The sequence below is a fragment of the Anomaloglossus baeobatrachus genome, chromosome 1 (genome assembly GCF_048569485.1).
Source record: "Anomaloglossus baeobatrachus isolate aAnoBae1 chromosome 1, aAnoBae1.hap1, whole genome shotgun sequence".
Taxonomy (NCBI): Eukaryota; Metazoa; Chordata; class Amphibia; order Anura; family Aromobatidae; genus Anomaloglossus; species Anomaloglossus baeobatrachus.
The window spans coordinates 65,956,729-65,976,085 of NC_134353.1; the positions used below are offsets into that span (position 1 = coordinate 65,956,729).

A 19,357-nucleotide genomic window follows, 5' to 3' on the forward strand; every position below is an offset into this window, starting at 1 on the left:
TGGTCAGGGGTCACCATTTCCCCCTTCCATAGATGCAGGGTTTCCCTTCTCTTTCGCCAATCGCTTGGTACTGTCCCATAAATAGAGTGACAATATCTTCAGTACTAGTGACTCTAGTTGGCAAGCTGTGTGGTCTTGCCTCTGCAGGAGAATATTACACTTCATTTTTCTGCACTTTACTGGCTGCAGAATGAGTTAACTCATAATCCATCATTAAATTCTTTCAAAGGTAATGTATTTCATTTATATGTCTTTTTCTGAGATTCTCTAAGCTGATTTATGACCACATCAAAGTTCAGCTCAACTCTGATGTGGTCTCTGGTCATAAAAAAAAGTATTTTTGTCCTATAGTTTTATGGCTTGGTAGTGGTCACTCCTGAGAGTCAGTGATAAACTAGTAGTGGCTCACAGTGTGGCCCTATGGGATCAGTCTAGTGGAATAATGTTGTGTTATAGCATTCAGGTGGGCAGGGAATGTAGGACCACCAAATGTTCCATCCACTGGCACAAGCTCGCTCTACTGTGTTGCTTGATAAAACAGTTGCCTTGCAAGAGGCATAGGATCCGATTTATTATTGCATTTCTGCCTTTTTTTTGTTTAGTTTTTGGTGTTCTCCTGTTTTCTTTAAATTTGCACCTAATTCTTCTTGTAATTTGCCCCATTTTCAAATTCTATTTTATACGTTTGCCTGAGAGTTAAAGGATTCCAAGGATTCCAGATATTTTCTCCTTTTTCATCATTTGAAAATTTCAAAAAACGATACTCCAGTCTGATCTAAAAAGTCACATACTGTAGAAGGTTAAAGACCATTTTTTACTTTGGGCAAAATATATGAACTGCACTTAGCATTTTGAAGAATTTGGTGCAAAAAATGGCAAGAAATGATACAAGATAAAAAAGAAAAGTGACTTAAAAGACCGGAAAATGATGAATTAAGGCTTTAGTATTCATGACGAGTTTTACAACTGCAGTTGACATTATTGGTGAGAAGAACACCTTGTTGAGAGTCACCATTAGGGCGCAGGCACAGCCGGGTTTCACTGACGATGACCTCATTGCAATGCTCGGACTGGCGGGTGGCTCCCCTGACCAGAGCTTGAAAGCTGCATAGAAATACATGCTGCCATGCTCGGGTCAGGAGTGCCACCTGTCAATTCGAGCAAGGCAATGCGATTGTCGTCCCTGTTATATGTCTGTGTGACTGCTCCCTAAAACTTTGTGTCTCCAAAATAAAGTGTCAGATGGAATTTGTATCAGTGCCTAATTATGTTGGAGTTCATTGTCCCCTTCCATCCCCTCTTCAGTACATGATCATACTGTCACCCTAGGTATGGGGAAGTACCAAGCAAAAGGCAAAAATCTAAGTTTCAGTTTTTGTTTTGTTTTTGTGGTTGATGATAATGTCACGCTAGGTACGGGAAAGTACCAGACGAATGGCGAAAGGGAGGGGAAGGGAAACCCTGTGTCTAGGGAAGGGGGAGATGGTGATCACTGACCAAGCCTTCCATTGGGCCATGGCTTTCCTCACCATCCTACATAGCTTTCATACCTAACCATACCTGCCCTGACTGACCCTGAAGTAGGCCCTAGGTAGGGAACAGATGGGAGGAGCGCTTAGTCAACCCACTAAGCTCTAAAGAACACACAAGAATAACACACAGGGGAAAAGTAAACAAATAACGTATCTCCAGATGACTCAGGTAGAGGAGCTGCAACAGCAACAAAGATCTCCAGATGAATACAAGCCGACTGCTTGCACTGAAGACTTGTTAACACTAGAAGTCCCAGACAGGGGTCATTTAAAATTTCTACCTTTGGAACCCAGAGACGAGTCGAATGACCTGTAGGATTTTAGCTAACATCCTATAATCACCGTCTTTTGTTCTGTAATTAAGGCCATTACTGTCGCACCACAAGAGGTTGTTGTTTTCCATTGAGTTTAGCCATTTAGTTTCTAGTTAGTTCTATTCAGTTTGGACTAAGGGTCATTTGACCCTCTTTTGGGACTTCAGGGGGGAGCTCAAAATTTCTGGGACTTCTAGTGTTAAGGGTATTAGACCTATCACCAGCACAGGGTAAGGGGGAATGAGGGTATATAAAGACACCAAGGGAAGTGCTGATAAAAAGCAGCTGAAAGGGGGAGGAACTCTGCAGGGTTCTAAAGGGAAAGGGATGAAAAGCAAGCAGAGGAGATACATAGGATACAAAATACACCAAGCAGGAATATTAGAAGGTCAGGGAGCAGTTTGTGCAGCAAAAAGCAGTGACCTTCTATAGCTGGACACTACAGGACTGTCTGTCATGCATAATACACCAGTAACAGTACCCCCCCCCCTTCTACAGGAGGTCTTCGGACACTCCGGACCAGGCTTATCCAGATGTGCAGCTTGAAATAAACTAACCAACCTTGTGATATTCACATCCGATGCTGGGACCTTCATCCTCTCCTCCGGTCCATAACCCTCCAGTACACCAAGTATTGAACGGAACGATGTAGAAAACAATCTTAGCTATTTGAACTCTAAATTGCCATCAACTATGACTGGGTCGTCGGCAAGGGAGATGGCTCCTAGGGTACCACATATTTCTTGAGCAGAGACCTGTGGAACACAGTGTGGATCCTAAGAACCTGAGGTAAGTGCTGATGAAAAACAGCTGAAAGGGTGAGGAACTCCATAGGGACCTAAAGGGAAAGGAATGAAAACCAAGAAGAGGAGATACATAGGATGCCAATAGCGGTAATAATAGAAGTTCAGGGAGCAGTTTGTACAGCCGAACGCTCTGACCTTCTATAGCCAGACACCATAGGACTGTCTGTTACACATGATACATCCATGACACATAAGAGTCTTTCAGTGATATAGGTGCTCCAGATTGGGCACTTCACAATGTCCATACATATTATTGGGTAATATGGACAGGGATGGTGCCTGTCATGGTTCGCCTCCCTGTCCACATGGCTAGGGGGCGGAGCCTTATCTCGAGCCTCACTTCCAGACCCTGGATGCCTTAAAAGCTGGCCTTTCCAGTGAATCAGTGCAGGCTATAAGCTTAGCACTGCTTTGCCTGTGATTGCTGGTCCTGTGAGTGATATCCTGATCTGTCTGTTCCTGTGCCCCCGTGCCCTTGTCTGTGTTCTGTCCCCTGGTCGTCCTTCCTGTCCTCTGTCCCCTCTCCTATTTCCCCACTCGGTTGCTTCCTACGGTACTGACCTTGGCCTGACTTTGACTCTGCTTTTGCTCGTCCCTCCGGTCCTGCTTCTGCCCGTATGGTGTTTGACCCAGCCTGTGTGACTATTCCTTGCATGCTCTGCAGTTCTGTCTCTCAGCTGTGCTTTGAGGTAATGCATGAGAACGCAGTGAATTCACTTCCTGGTTCTCATTGCTCTGTGTAGTGTATTATGCTACAGAGCTCTGGCTCCCCCTGGTGGCAGCATTACAGTGCCTATACCCCAATGCAAGTTATATGGACAGTAATGGTTCCTATACCATAATAGGGCAAATTAACAGTGATGGTCCCTATACCACAATATAAGTCGTATGGACAGGGTTGATACTTAAGGGTACTTTACACGCTGCGACATCGCTAGCGATCTCGTTAGCGATGTAACACACTAGATCGCACATAAGATTTGCCGAGATCGCACATGTGACAGGCGGTACAAAAAGGACCTATGTACGATCTCGGCAAATCTTATCTGCGATCTGGTGTGTCACATCGCTAACGAGATCACTAGCGATGTCGCAGCGTTTAAAGCACCCTTTAGACTCCAATATGAGTTGTATCAACAGGTATCGTGAAAGTACTATTATAGGACAAATGGACAGGGTTGGTTCCTATACCATTATAGTACATACAGACAGGGATTATTGCAATATTGTCCCACAGAGGTAAACTACCTTCAGCACTGCTACATGTGTATACCATGTGATATAATAGCCCAATCTATGTATGTTTTCTGAGCTAAAGGATCACTGAGGCATAATATATTTACACATCTCTTTGCTATCAGAATTTACATGGTACAGTAACTATGTAAAAAAATAAATAGTTTATATAAAGCCTAGTCACATAATATCTGGAGGTATTCACCCATTTTATTTTCAGTGCATCTTTTATTTTCAGCTATGTGCACTTACTATTATAATGCAAGGCAAGAAGCAACACGTCCATTGGGAGTGTGATCGCTATTCATAATGCCAGAGGAATTTAGCCACGTAAGTTGCTTTTGACCATTAGCCAAAAGGTAGAGAACTAGTAATACAAGGAGTATTCTGCTGAACAGCCCATGTAAAGATTCAAGGTTTTTAATTTGCACAACTAGCTTTTAAGGCATGCATCAAAGGGCGTTCCCCTTGAGAGTGGTGCAAAGCTTTTGTTCACCAGCAATAATCCTACCAGGGCTGTGAATCACACTATATGCAGTTACAAAAAGGAGACAGTTACACCCTGGAGTGCTAAGATATGTGTAACAATGAATATAGCTATATAGACATGCATTACTGCTATGAAAAACATGTAAAAATTGAGATACTTAGCACACAAAAATGGCCAGTTTTATGTGAGACCAACAGCCAACGGCAAGTCGAGTAGGTAGGGATCAACAAAAATGATATCACCTTGCTGCTGGCTGTTGGGCTCACATAAAATCTGGCCATTTTTGTGTGCTAAGTCTATAGTCTCATATTCATTGTTACACCTATCTTAGCACTACAGAGTACCACTGTCTCTTTTTTTTTTTTTTTACTATGTTTCATGCTCAATATGCACCTGTTCAGATTAGAAAGGTAGCATGTGCCATGAGTCTTTTTCTTTGGCTGTATGCAGTTAGTCGCCCGAAGTCACATTCCTCCTGCAGTGCCACTGTAGATGACTGGTAATCTACTCTCTATAAGAGCCGATCCTCGCTATATGCCATTTGTGGGGTTGCATCAGAAACTAGTATGGAAACGGCTCTACACCTCTATGGATCCTCATGGTTGCTACACCACTGCTATTCATGGATGACTATACACAGCTTAAAATGTGCCATGAGCCCATTAAACTGTTTTTTTTTTTTATTACACCAATATTAAAAGTATTTTCTCAAAATTTAGCTTCAGGAGCACAGCCCTCCTCTGCCTTCCAATAATAATAAGGATAACGTTTGGAACACCATTCTAAGTCTGAACTGGGTGCAAAAACCTAAAAAAACTTAAAAAAACATCACTATGGGGAGATAAGGTATGCACACCAGTGACTATGTAAGGGGAATACATGGAATAGCAGAAACTGCAGTGTGAATACTGACTTGAAAAATCCAATAGCTACATGTAAGAGTGAAAATGTGAAAAATGGAATCTGCATTACTGCCATGAACATATGAATCAAGAGAAATTTAGCTACTGAATTGATCAATGCAATAGAGCCCCAACACTACGCCAAAGTATTTCTCTGTTCATGGCAGTAATGCAGATTCCATTTTTCACATTTTCACTCTTACATATAGCTATTGGATTTTTCAAGTCAGTATTCACACAGCAGTTTCTGCTATTTCATGTATTCCCCTTACATAGTCACTGGTGTGCATACCAAACTCCTCTGCCTTCCAGCTTCCTGCTTGTTGTTGGAAGGTTTAGTGCTACCAATTGACAGTTCAGACCAGTGGCATGGCTGCTCTAGACAGACAGCTTTGCCTCTGCAGCATTTTAAAGGGGTTGTCCACTAATAGGACAGCCCCTTCTTATTCCACATGTTTGGTTCAGGTAAAATAATAAAGACTATACTCACCTCCCGTACCGGTGCCGTTCCAGAAGTGCCACAGCTCTTGGTGTCGGGGCACATGTGGAGTTGTGATGTCACTTCCTGATGATTAATTTGTGTAATCCAAAGGTGGGGAGAAGGAAGCCTGCGCTGACTGGATGAGGGGCTCCTGTGTCATCACAACCCCACGTGAGTCCCCACAGTGCTTGAATGGTGCCGGTACGGGAGGAGAATATAGGTTTATTTTTTTTACCTGGGTCAAACGTTGAATCAGAAGGGGTTGTCTTAGTAGTGGACAACCCTTTTAAAAGTGCCCAGTGCAGCAGTCAAACCCCCCAGCGATTAAGAAGTTATCTCCCATGCCACAGATGGTAGATAACTTCCAAACTTGAGAATACCTTTTTAATACAAATGTAGATATAAATGGGACTTATGTGAGGAGATGGAAACCGCAAGTCCAAGAGTCAACCCCACTTTCCCACTAGGTATGGGACGTACCAACCGCACGGTGAAAGGGAAGGGAAAACCTGTGTCTAGAGAAAGGGAAGATGGTGACCTACAGCTGGTACCTGGGGTCCCTCACCACCCTAGATAGGTTCCGCACCTATGCGCCAATCCGGATACCTGACTCTAGGTATCCAGAGAAACAAGGAAAAAGTCTCACCCGTAGTCCAATTTCAGTGCTTTAATGTGCTAATACACAATTAAAAACATATAGGGAGAAAGAGTCCCGACGTCTAACGCGTTTCAGTGGGAAACCACCTTAGGCTGCTTTCACACATCCGGTTTTTGCAGTGCGGCTCAATCCGGCTGTGAAGCCTATGCAACGGATGCGGTGAAAACACCGCATCCTTTGCATAAGTTTTTTACATGCGGCCGGTCCGTTTTTTACCGCTTGCGGCATGCTACTGAGCATGCGCAGTGGCAAAAACCGCATGCAGCGGCCGGATGCGTTTTTTTCCGCATCGCGCCGCATCCGGCATCCATAGGGATGCATTGGTAAAAGCGCCGCATCGGCCGGATGCGGCGCGATGCGGTTTTTTTTTGCCGGAGCAAAAAACGTGCCAGGGAACGTTCCATCCGGCCGCCGCATCGGCTAAATCTGCCGCATGCGGCAAAAACCGGACCGAACGCAAGCCCATGCGGCACAATGCGGCACTAATTAAAGTCTATGCAGGAAAAACGCAACCGGCAGAAAAAAAAAACGGTTGCGGTTTTCCTGCAAAGTGCCGGATTGTGCCGCATTGCAAAAGCCGGATGTGTGAAAGCAGCCTTACTCATAGGCTTGTAAACCAAATAATGAATACAACATATATAGAGAATGTGAACACACACAGACAAATTAGCAATCAATTACATATAGAAAACACTGTTGCAATCAGAAAGACACAGAAATGCAAGCAGGCAAATTGAAGTCTATACATAAGATCTAGAATGTTCATACAAACAGTTAATGCAAAGAAAGATTTTTTTATTCCCAAAGATATCATAAAAATTGTATCGAAAAATGTTTTATTTGCGTATATAGATGTCATGAAAATCAACACATTGCCCCCAACCGCAAGGAAGCATACAACACAATACATATTCCGCAAAAGGAAAAAAAATTCCCAAAAACTCAAAAACAACAATTTCTTAGGCAAAATGTGATGTATTCTTTTCTCTAGGCCTCCTAGAGCAATGTGTAGACCACGTCCAAAGATGTTAGACATCTGCTTCCAGAGGGGTCAAGGAGATATATCTATGGAGAAATGAAAAGCACAACATGGTATGAAGAGAAAAATGAAGATCTCAAAGCAAAGAGCAAAGATAAATCAAGGGATAGATGACGAACAAACGTACTTTGTAACTCCAAAAGTTACATAGTAACTTTTCATTTCTCCATAGATATCTTTGCGCATGTGAAGCCGACAAGCAAACACCAGGATGAGAAGGCGGTGAGAATGGTAAGCGCACATGCGCAGGATCCTGAAGGAGCACGCGTGACGTCGCTCATGTAAATCCATGATATCACGTCCACAGGGGCATGATACCATGGAAAGCATGCAAACGCCCACAGGGCGATGCGACACCCATGGGGTTAGAGACCCTGCTCATTTACATAGGGAATATGTAAGTAATAAAACGTATTTTATTACTTTCATATTACACATTATTACAACACAGGGATGAGTAGGAAGGGGTTACTAGGCCACACAACACCCTGCTTGTAGGTTATCATGCTTTTTTGACCTGATAGGTTCCCTTTAAAGCACTAAAATTGCACTATGGGTGAGACTTTTTCCTTGTTTTTCTGCATGTCTATCTGGTGTTGCCAGCCATCCGGTCTCACCTGGGGATCAAAAGGTAAGCCAAGCCCTTTTTCTTTTTTTCATTGACTGACTCTAGGTATCCCTAGTGCTGGACCCTAAATAGGGAATGGGTGGGATGAGCTCTTCGTCGACCTCACTAAACACTAAAGGAAGACACAAGGAGGAGACACAGGTGAAAAAGCATGAACTACTTCCACAGATGACACAGGCAGGAGTTCCAAGCTTCAGCAATGATACTACAGATGAGAGTGTGACGCCCTGGCAAAACCAGGTAGTCACAAAAGAGTTAATCCTCCTTGGCACCAACACAGTCCCCACACAGATATATACCAGCCAATAGGCCCTACTCACCCCCTCCCCAGGAAAATGGGAGGGATCGAGAAGAGCTTAGGAAGTGCAGAGATGAGTTAAGTTTCAGTTTTTCAGTTTATGCTGTAGTCAGTGAAAAGCTGACAGGAGGGAGTTGGAGCTCCCTTGAGAAGGTGGTAGTCGGGGTTGGAGCCCTGGACTACCGGACTAGGTGGCAGTGAGGGCCACAGGTACGGAGATCCGGTCGCGGGGAACCTGAGGCCGACCGGGACAGGGTTGTAGCCCGCCGGTGCCGAGAGAGGGGATCCAGTCCGGAGGCCGTTCAAGCGGACTAGTCCAGACAAGAAATAGACAGACAGAGAGTGTGGAAGAACGGGCCCCTGGCTGTATATCTGGGTGTGGGACCCGAAGACACCTGCCAAAGGTGACTGGCCATTGGCAATTTGGTTAACAATACAGACTGTGTGCGGTTACTGACCATCCACATCATCAGCAGCTCATACAGCACCACGACATCCGAACTGTGAGTTTCCTGCTCCCTGCAATCCCTCACCATTCTCTGGGCCCCGGGACTACACCTCCCCTACCCGTGGAGGGGATCCCATCTTGCTGCCCCGCTCCATCAGCCCCGGGAGCCCCATCACCAGGCAGCGGCGGTGTCACCATCCCTCACCGCAACCCACGGGTGGCGTCACCGACAAAGACTCTATCCCCTGTAAATAACCCCTTTTCACTCGTGGGCGATGGACGGCTGCGCGAGCCCCGGATCTGGCTGCCACCGACCGGATCTGAGTGCCTCAAGCAGCCCCCCGGTTGTGATCTGTCCCCCGCCCGAGAGGGGTTGTAAGCAGCCCCCCTGCTTGCAACCAGAGCTAGAATAAACTGAATAATATCACCAGCACCAGTCCAAGGGAGATGAGAGTATTTAAGCACCAAGAGAATACTTATGATCAGCAGCTGGGTGGAAGGCAGCTCCTGCTGGGTCCAAAAGGGAAGAGATGAAAATCCAGCAGGAAAGCTACCTATACCAATGAATGCTGACAGCAGGAACAATAGAAAGGGATATATCCACAGGTACGTCCGCAGGTTTCCCGCAGCTGTTCCCCGGAATCCGCAGCTATCCATTGCTGCGGGATTTCAGCGAAATATCTCTGCTAAACCTGCGGACATTTGTGCGACTAACCTGCGGAAGTCCCAGCCTCTATCTCCATAGTGGAGGGCCGGGAATTCCGCAGCTAATGTTATATGCAGCTGCAGGACATCCGCAGCATATTCCGCAGCCGCACATACCGCAGCATGAACACAGACACTCCTCATGTCCCATAGGATAACATGGGGAGTGTCTGTACTTGCTAAAACCTGCGAATTTATCTAGAAAATCCAGATAAATCTGCAGGTTTTCCCGTGGCAAAATCCACGGGTATATTGTCCTGTGGGCACATAGCCTTACACTTCTCAACTTCAAATCACTTGCAACATCACTGAGACTGTGCGTACACGGTGCATTTTTTAATGCGTTTTTGAGTGCAGTTTTGTCGCAAAACTCCATGAAAATCCTTGTACGAGCAAAGTCAATGAGAATACTCAAGTTTTGTGCACATGTTGCTTTTTAACCTCTTGCAGATTTGATGCAGAAATAGCTTCGCAGACTGTCAATTCTTTCAGCGTTTCTGCAGGGTTTTTCCACCCCAGAATGCATAGAAAACGCATGCAAAAAACACACGGAAAAAGCATCAAAACCGTGAGTCAAAAATGCAAAATTGGTGCAAAAATGTCTGCAACTAAATACTCAGCGTGCGCACAGAGCCTAATGCTGAAACTTTGTGTGACTTGTAAGGGGAAGAGCTAAGCAGCAAATAAAGGAAGAAAAGGCAGGAAGGAAACATGGGTGGTAAATGCAGCTGATAATATTACTGTATAGGGAGGCCGCACATTGTATTACAGGGGGAGGCGAGCACAGACAGGTAGATCCTGGGAATAGGTGGCCACAGGGACAGGGTGACTGGAGGATGAGGGAGGGAGCCTGCGGTGATGGCACAGGCTGACAGGAGGAGGTGCGAGCTCTGAACACTGCACAGTTTGTCACTATGAGTCTATGTTTCCTGCTGTCCTAGTCTGAAGATGTGGAGAGACTGAGCGAGGACCCTGGAGCTACCGGCTGAGTCCTGACCATCACCTCTGCTGAACAGGTATGGGGGCACCGGGGCGGGGTGTGCACCTGCAGGACTAGGCGAGAAGTCGCCCTTATGGGCGCAATACTTCGGGGCACTCTATGAGGAGTCCGCCATAAATGACTTGTAATGTTGGGTGTAAATTCATTGGGGTCCCCATGTATAGTGGATAAAGACAGAAGGGGGCCCCTGTGCAAGAACTTCATAAGGGGCCAAAATGCACAATCCTACCTGCTTTGGAGGTAAAAATGGCCCCCTTACTACTTGGGCCCCTGTATGACCACACAGGTTGCACCAATGATGTGTCCGCCCCTATATAGGTCAGACTAAAGAGTTGCTATAAAGACCTCCATCATGCCCAGCACCATAATTGTATTGGGCAGCAGAGGACCCCTGTGTAAGAGCAGTATTTGGGCCCCATAGCTCATTATACAGCACCAGAGGCAAAGACATCATTGGTGCAACCTGACGGCTGCATCGGGGTCCAGGAGGTCTGGACCCCATTTCTCTCCCTCCAAAGCAGGTGAGATTGTTTATTTTTATTAGTTCTTGGGCTACAAAGGGCCCATATAGTGTTCTTACACAGGGGCCCATATAGTGTTCTTGCACAGGGACCCATATAGTGTTCTTGCACAGGGACCCATATAGTGTTCTTGCACAGGGACCCATATAGTGTTCTTGCACAGGGACCCATATAGTGTTCTTGCATAGGGACCCATATAGTGTTCTTGCATAGGGACCCATATAGTGTTCTTCCACAGAGGCCCATATAGTGTTCTTGCACAGGGACCCATATAGTGTTCTTGCATAGGGACCCATATAGTGTTCTTGCACAGAGGCCCATATAGTGTTCTTGCACAGGGACCCATATAGTGTTCTTGCACAGGGACCCATATAGTGTTCTTGCACAGGGACCCATATAGTGTTCTTGCACAGGGACCCATATAGTGTTCTTGCACAGGGACCCATATAGTGTTCTTGCACAGGGACCCATATAGTGTTCTTGCACAGGGGCCCATATCGTGTTCTTGCACAGGGGCCCATATCGTGTTCTTGCACAGGGGCCCATATAGTGTTCTTGCACAGGGACCCATATAGTGTTCTTGCACAGCGGCCCATATAGTGTTCTTGCACAGGGACCCATATAGTGTTCTTGCACAGGGGCCCATATAGTGTTCTTGCACAGGGACCCATATAGTGTTCTTGCACAGGGACCCATATAGTGTTCTTGCACAGGGACCCATATAGTGTTCTTGCTCGGGGGCCCATGTAGTGTTCTTGCACAGGGGGCTCTTTTGTCTGTGTCCTTGTGCAGTATGTGCCTCTAACACACATTGCCAGTAACTGTAAGACGTTTTCCTGCAGTATAAAGGATGGATATTCCAATTCCAGGTGTGGTGAGTGCAGGGCATTCTGCGCTCTGTCGATCTGAGGGGCTCACATTGTATAGTGGATACTGAATTCTATGTGGGATAAGTTAATACTTGTCTGCTTGGGAAAGAAATAGTAATGATGCTGACAATGTGGAAACTGATGGGGTGAGGTATGGGTTAATACACGCTGACATTCCTGCTCTCTGATGTGTTTTTATGATTAGTGTATTCACAAAGGGGCATTGATAGAATGTATGACAGGCTGATAAGCAAGAGTCACATTCATTCTATTATCTATCCCTCTATCTATCTATCTTATTATCTCTCTATCTATCCCTCTATTTATCCCTGTATCTAATGGGGGGGGGGGTCACATTTAGGACCCAGCACAATAAGATTGCTGTGACGTGGCTGCTGGGCAGGTATTAAATTGGCCATTCTAATATGCCAAACACTTCAAAAACCTTTTTTTCTAGATTGCTATTAGTATTTTAAATCTTTTGCCATTATAGTGTGTGATTGTTTTTCTTTCTATACATATTATGCATTATGAACAGATATGCACCTGTTCACATTACTGGAAGTGCTGCCAGTCTTCTCTTTGTTTGTTATATCCCTCTATCTATCCCTATCTATCCCTCTATCTATCTCTATATCTCTACTATCCCTCTATCTATCCCTCTATCTATATCTCTGTCTATCCCTCTATCTATCTAATCTATCTGTCTATCCCTCTATCTATCCCTCTATCTATTTATTTATCTATCTATCCATCCATCTATATCTCTATCTATTCATCTATCTTTCCCTCTATCTATCTAAGTATCTATCTACTCCTCTATCTATCTATCTAGCCATGTATCTATCTATCTATCCTTTTATCTATCTATCTATCTATCCCTCTATCTATCCCTCTATCTATTTCTCTATCTCTCCATCTATCTATTCATCTATCTATCTATCTATCTATCGTGTATCTATCATTCTATCTACTATCTGTCAAGCTATCTATCAATGTATCATCTTCTACACATGAGCAAACTAATTCGAGGACCCAGGTCCAACTGTCCAGTCAGAATTTTATGGTAGCTTGAGTCCTGTGAGCCTCTAAAGCGGGCTTTACACGCTACAATAAATCTAACCATGTGTCGGCGGGGTCACGTCATAAGTGACGCACATCCGGCATCGTTATTGGTGTTGTAGCGATAAAACCTACGTGCGATTGCGATTGTACGAAAACACGTTGATCGCATACACGTCGTTCAAATTCTAAAAATTGAAAGTCGGGTTGTTCAATGTTCCCGAGGCAGCACACATTGCAGTGTGTGACACCCCGGGAACGATGAACAGATCTTACCTACGTCCTGCGGCTCCTGCTGGCAATGCGGAAGGAAGGAGGTGGGCGGGATGTTTACGTCCCTCTCATCTCCGCCCCTCCGCTTCTATTGGCCGGCTGCTGTGTGACGTCGCTGTGACGCCAAACGTCCCTCCCCCTTCAGGAATTAAATGTTCGCCGCCCACAGCGAGGTCGTATGGAAGGTAAGTACGTGTGACGGGGGTTAATCGTTTGTGCGACACGGGCAACAAATTGAACGTGCCGCACATACGATGGGGGCGTGTGCGATCGCATATGAGATCGCATGTGTAATTGTAAAGTGTAAAGCAGGCTTTACACTTACTGGAATCTACAGAAGAGAATTTATTCATATCCATCTATCCATCCATCACACGCTGTAATGAAAACTAATAAAGACTAATATAAAAACATTTAGAAGTGTTTGCATATTAGAATGGCCATTGTAATACCTGTCCAGCAGCCACGTCACAGCAACCTCCATTGCTGGGTCCTACTCTATATAATCTGATCTCTTATGTAGGTTTTTAGGAGCCCAGACAGATGCAGTATAGAGTAGGACCCAGCAATGGAGGTTACCTTGACGTGGCTGCTGGGCAGGTATTACAATGGCCATTCTAATATGACAAACACCTCTAAATGTTTTTATATTAGTTTTTTTATTAGTTTGCCATTACAGTGTGCAACTGTTTTTCTTTTAGTTATATTATGCATTATGAACAGATACACATCTAGTGGGAGTGCTGCTAGTCTTCTCTTTTTTTGTTGTCCATCTATACATCTACCTATCTATATCTATTTATCGATCTGTGATAGATGAGTATTTTGAGATCGGACCCTTCCTGTCCTTCACGTATTATTAGTACCACGTGACTAAGTTATTCTTTCTGCCATGCAGACTGGTATTGCACATATCTGGCACTAGGCCTTGATTGTTCTGACTTGTCCTCTTCTTGTATATTTGTATTATTACCTTCCTACTGCCATATTCCCTTAGGAGCTTTTTCACTGTGTGTGACTGTGATACATTGTTGCCTCCTGTGTTGTATTCCTGAGTTCTGGTGCCAGCCGTTGGTTATCTACTTTTTATCCTCAACATGTTTTTTATCCTTTTTGTATTTCCACTAAAACTTTTTACTTTTATCTACATGAATTTCTATGTACAATTTTTTTTGTCACTCGATTTCGTTGACATTTTGTATGAAAACCATCTATGACATTCCATGTTCACAAGCAGGTAGTTGTATTACTGACCCTAATGCTTACCTGGGTGGGCTACATTGTGCTCTATGTGATAGATGAGTAAAGCTGTTCATGGTTCGATCTTATCCCAATATGTAGCAGTTGTAAGAATAATAATATTAGCAATACAGTGGAACCTCGCTTAACGAGTAACCCAGTTAGCGAGTATTTCGCCTAACGAGCAAAGCTTTCTGTAAATTTGTAACTTGGTTTAAGAGAAAGCTTTGCTGTACGAGCAAAATACTCACCGCACACACTTCCGGTTCCGTACATCCACCGCGCTCTAAACCGCTCTTGCAGTCCACACAAACACACACAAGCACGCACAAACAAACACGCACGCACACACACATATTATGCTCACCTTACCTTCCGATCCCTCGCCGGCTTCCTGGAACTTGCATGTATCGGGTAACCAAGGAGACCGACGCCGGACCTTCAGCTCCCAGCACGCTGACGTCAAAGGCAGGAGCCGCTTGACTCTGATTGGCCAGCGTGCTGCCTTTGAGTAGCGGCTGACAGGGGAAGGTCCTCCCCCCACAGGATGTGCATCTGGTAACCATCGCGACGAGGGAGGAACTTCCCCTATCAGGCGCTACTCAAAGGCAGCACGCTGGCTAATCAGAGGCAAGCGGCTCCTGCCTTTGACGTCAGCGCGCTGAGTGCAGAAGGTCCGGCATCGGTCGCCTTGGTTACCCGATACACATCTTGTACGGGCGGACTGCAAGTTCCAGGAGACCGGCGATGGAACGGAAGGTAAGGTGAGCATAATACATATATGTATGTACGCGTTTGTGCGTGTTTGTGCGTGTTTGTACGTGTTTGTACGTATTTGTATGTGTGTGGAATGGCACAATAGGGCACCAGGATGGGATATTTAACAAGTTGTGGAAGGAATTGTCTGCATTGCAATGATTTCCTATGGGAAATCTTGCTTTGTTGAACTAGTAACTTGGTTAACAAGCACAGTCCCAGAACGGATTGTTCTCGTAAACCAAGGTTCCACTGTACCTTCAATTAGAAATGTATAGTTCTCCAAAGGTTCTCTATAGGGTTGAGCTCAGGGGAAGATGGTGGTCACACCATGAGTTTATCTCCTTTTATGCCCATAGCAGCCAATGACACAGAGGTATTCTTTGCAGCATGACATGGTGCATTGTCATGCATGAAAATGATTTTGCACCTGAAGGCACGCTTTTTGTACCATGGAAGAAAGTTGTCAGTCAGAAACTCTATATACTTTACAGAGGTCATTTTCACACCTTCAAGAACCCTAAAGGGGCCTACCAAATGTCTCCCCATGATTCTGGCCCAAAATATGACTCCTCCACCTCCTTGCTGACGTTGCAGCCTTGTTTTGACATGGTGGTCATCCACCAACCATCCACTACTCCATCCATCTGGACCATCCAGGGTTTCTCGACACTCATCAGTAAACAAGACTATTTGAAAATTAGTCTTCATGTATGTCTGGGCCCACTGCTACAGTTTCTGCTTGTGAGCACTGGTTAGGGGTGGCCGAATAGTAGGTTTATGCACCACAGAAAGCCTTTGATGGATCCTACACCTTGAGGTTCGAGGGACTCTAGAGGCACCAGCAGCTTCAAATACCCGTTTGCTGGTTTGTAATGGCTTTTTAGCATCTGCTCTCTTAATCCGATGGACTTGCCTGGCAGAAACCTTCCTCATTCTGCCTTTATCAGCACGAACACGTATGTGCTCAGAATCAGCCACAAATCTCTTCACAGTACAATGACCGCGCTTGAATTTTCATGAAATATCTAATGTTTTCATCCCTTGTCTAAGGCATTGCACTATTTGATGGTTTTCGGCAGCAGAGAGATCCTTTTGCTTTCCCATGTTACTTCAAAACTGCGGCCTGCTTAATATTGTGGAACATCCAGTTTTGCTTTTATTGGGCTCACCTGGCAAACTAATTATCACAGGTATCTGAGATTGATTTCAGTGATCCAAAGAACCCTGAGATGAGTTTCATTGAAAAAAAATATGAATTGCTATGACACTTAAATCCAATTTGCATAATAATTTGGAACATGGTGTAAAGGAAGACCGACCCACAGAGTCCCGCCCCGATGCACATGTCAATAAACTGCTGCACTTATTTCTGAAACTTTGATAAAACGTTTCACTGCAATGAAACATCTAATCTGGAAAGTGAAGGTATCATTGTATTCACCATCCTAGCGCTAGTATGGCAGTGCCTTTACTTTATATGTGCAAACACTGGTGGTTGGTTCCCTTTCAGGTTCCCTTTCTTGCAGACATGCTATGTATAGCACAAGGTAGAAGAAATGTCATTGCTCTGTAGGAAGTGCGGGCTATTTTGATTATTTAGATAAAAAATGTATCAGAATGAAAAACTTGAAGACCTGATGATACAAAAGAGTCATTGACTTCATTACTAGGGATGATCGAATGCCTCAAATATTCGGCTTCGCGAATATTTTCCGAATAGGTCTCCGCTATTCGACTATTCGCGAATATTCGATGCGCAATGTAGGTCTATGGGAAACCCGAATAACAACTATTCAGAACTATTCGGGCTTCCCATAGACTTACATTGCGCATCGAATATTCGCATAGCGGCGACCTATTCGGAAAATATTCACGAAGCCGAATAATTGAGGTATTCGATCATCCCTATTCATTACTAATGGTTCCCCTCTGGTTGTGCTCCATTAAAGCTGAACCATTACTACCAGGTTTCTCCAAAGATTATGGCTGATCACTAGGGATCAAGTGGAGGTAGTGGTCACACTCAGACCCTGAGATCCAAAGCCCCCTGTGACAATGAATTAGACAGCAGTGCTATAAGGGCACATGAATGGTGAAGTCCTCTTTTATTGATCTGGCATTGGTTCACCGGTAGTTACTGGCCCGTATTATGCCTCTAATTTAGGATTAGTGTCTTTGCAATTATCCCCTTGCGACATTAATTGCCGCCATAACGTCTTTGCGTATTTTCATCCAAATCTTAAGAGGAGCTTAATGGTTTCTAATAAATAAAACTAAAATACCAGCGTGTGTCACATGATGTTACTTCCCAATAAATAATGATGTCAGAGACCACAACGGCAGGGGAGGTGGTCAGGGCCGGCTTGCATATGACTCACCATATGGCTATCATATAAATAGGATAAACTGTGTAGACTATTAGCTGACCTATATATACTGTATGAACAGGGGCATTCACCAGCTCTAGTCTCTATATCACTATATAGAAATTTCAGGTTTTAAAGAGATGTCCACTACTTTAACATTGATGACGTATCCGCCACCTGACACCTTAGCCGGTCAGCTGCCCTTGGTGCCGGCGGCGGCAACAAGTGTCCGGAAATCCTCAGTTCCGGAGCTGCCCCGTCTTCTGATAGCGGCTGTAGTCGGGCACTATACATGCGGTTCCTATTAATTTGAATGTGAGGTGGATGTGCAGAACCCAACCACAGACAGCGCAGCTCCGGGACTGAGCATGTCTGGCTGACTACTGCCAGCACTGAACTGAGAACAGCTGATGGGCAGGGGTGCCAGCCGATCAGACATTGATGACCTATTGTCTCAGGTGTGTCACAGGTGACAGACAGTACTGGGGTGTCCGGCTATAGAAGGTCACAGCGTTTAGCTGCACAAACTGCTCCCTGACCTTCTATCATTCCTGCTTGGTTTTCATTCTTTTCCCTTTAGGACCCTGTGGCATTGTTTAGCCTGTCAGCTGCTTTTCATCAGTACTTTCCTTGTCTATATATACCTTCACTTCCTATTACTCAGTGTTGGTGGTATTTGATACATCCTTATCAAGTCCTCAGTGCAGTCAGCTTGCATGCATCAAGGGAAATCTTGGTAGTTGTTGCAACTCCTCTCCTTGAAACAATTAGAGAAAAGTTGTTTGTGGTTTTCCCTTGTTTGTTAGCCCTGTGTGTCCTCTAGCGCCTAGAGGGGTTAACGAAGAGCTCATCGAATCCACTCCCTACTTAGGGCCCAGATCTCTGCTCCCTACTTAGGGCCCAGATCAGAGTCAGCCTAGGGTCAGGTATCCAGCTCGTCGTATAGGTGAGGAACCTATCTATGGTGGTGAAGGACCCCAGGGCCCAGCAGTAGGCTTGGTCAGGGGTTACCATCTCCCCCTTCCTTAGACACAGGGTTTCCCTTCCCTTTCCTTTTGCAGTTCGCTTTGCACTTCCACATACCTAGCATGTCACTTATCCTAAGGCCATCAATGTAATGTAATGGACAACCTCTTTAACTGGTTGTGCAGGATTAGAAAATGCAATGGGTTATGGCTGACATTGCAGGTTAACTCCATTAAAGGGATATTCCCAAAATAGCAAATTATCCCCTATCTATGGGACCCCCAAGCGATCCTAAGAAAAATGGCTTGGAAATAGCAGTTCTGTACTCGGCTTTGTCCGGCAGTCCTAACAGGCAATGAAGAGACCAGAGGCCGAGCATCTCCACCCCACCCAAGGTGTGTCTCTGTGATCAGACACCCCAGAAATCAGCAAGTATCCATCCAATGGCTAAGGAACAACTTGCAATTTTGGTAATAGTCTTTTGTGGTGGTAAATGGCATTACCAGGCGCAGCCTATGTAAAAAAGTGGCACTGTTTGTAAATTTTTGAGCTAAGAAATCCTGAATTATCCATTTGTACCCCATTACAAGGTGAGATATAGACATTGTTAGTAGGGTTCCTCCTGCTCCGGCTATGTCTAACATTTCTGGAGAATTTTAGGCACCAGTTACGGTAATGGTTTTGAAGAGAGTTCATACATTTTGGAGGTCATACCATATGTGCAATCTGTACACCCTCCCCAGGGGTCAAAAGGTATTGGGGGCA

The 19,357-nt window shown here is 44.9% G+C and overlaps 1 protein-coding gene across 1 annotated transcript in view; it reads left to right on the forward strand.

Annotated features, from left to right (window-relative positions):
* The first annotated feature begins 10,427 nt into the window (after positions 1-10,427).
* Positions 10,428-19,357, forward strand: part of SH3BP2 (SH3 domain binding protein 2) — a 131,936-nt gene continuing 123,006 nt past the window's right edge. Inside the window, exon 1 of the mRNA XM_075333065.1 lies at positions 10,428-10,553. The gene's annotated coding sequence lies outside the window, so the exon portion shown is untranslated. The remainder of the gene's footprint in view (positions 10,554-19,357) is intronic.